The 1,130-nt window shown below is 42.4% G+C and overlaps 1 non-coding gene across 1 annotated transcript; it reads left to right on the forward strand.

Annotated features, from left to right (window-relative positions):
* The first annotated feature begins 516 nt into the window (after nt 1-516).
* TRNAK-CUU (transfer RNA lysine (anticodon CUU)) lies at nt 517-590 on the forward strand. The gene has a single exon. It is a non-coding gene; the product is annotated as a tRNA-Lys (tRNA).
* Nucleotides 591-1,130: the final 540 nt, after the last annotated feature.

A 1,130-nucleotide genomic window follows, 5' to 3' on the forward strand; every position in this document is an offset into this window, starting at 1 on the left:
CACATAAGCACAATATGATGAGAGGAAACCAAACTTTTGAAGATGTGTAATGGAAATTTCAGGATAGTTGTATTTGGGACTCCAAGTAACATCTTTCCACTATGTTCATATTTGAATAGTTGCACACTATGCTATCGTCCTACACCTTACGATTTCCTAAGCTTCATGTTTAAAACTATGCTCGAAACTTTTAGCTATTATTTGCAACACAAAAAACGTGCTTCAAATTTGGACACACCCAAGAATCGGTAGTGCACGAGCTAAGCGGAACTATAGCCTTGAAATATGCTTGTGATTTCACTTCGAGGAAATGCTTGTCTTTGAGTTAGATCGAACAAAGCAAATACTATAGTTGTTGCACGTCCATTCTTTCATTCACTCACGTGCTTTATTTGCTGAATTTCTCGGTTAGAGACCATTGAAGGAGGTGGGTGGTACATTACAAACCTGGGGGTGGGAATTTTTCGAAAGCTGTGGTATTGGGTTTAAATGTAGTGCCCCCAAAATGGGCCCACCGCCCGGCCTAGCTCAGTTGGTAGAGCGCAAGGCTCTTAACCTTGTGGTCATGGGTTCGAGCCCCATGGCCGGCGGCGCTTTTTGGCTGCCAAAGCCATCTTTTCGCAGCAGCAGCGCACGTGACGTCCTGAGTCAGCACGGTGCACTCGTCTAACAAGCAAGCAACATGAGCGACAAGATTTAACCCCTCTTGGTTGAATGCTTAAGACTCTCGAGTACGCGAATTTTAAAATTTAAAATTAGAGAATTGGCATACAGGCGAGTCGGACCTATTGGTTCATGCTGGTGTGGGAGCAAGTAGAGTTCACCAAAAACTTCCACCTATCCATCTACTTGCTAGATTATCTCGTCACTTATATATTCTTAGAACTCGGAAAGAACACCATTGTCTCGCCTCTTCTAGGTAATGGCTATCTTTAAATACTTATGCACACACTAGTTCTTATAGGATTTTGGGATGTTCTCATCCTTCATAGCTATAAACCTGCTATCATGATGTTGTGCCAAAAAGAGAAAGCTAGGATGTCATCACATGTTACTACCTAATCTAATTGCTTCCTATGAGTAGGGATAGTTCCCCAATCACATTCATTGGACCCACGACCTAATCTAAA

Source organism: Lygodium microphyllum, chromosome 20 (assembly GCF_053477565.2).
Source record: "Lygodium microphyllum isolate KBCC chromosome 20, Lygodium_microphyllum_v1.1.10, whole genome shotgun sequence".
NCBI lineage: Eukaryota > Viridiplantae > Streptophyta > Polypodiopsida > Schizaeales > Lygodiaceae > Lygodium > Lygodium microphyllum.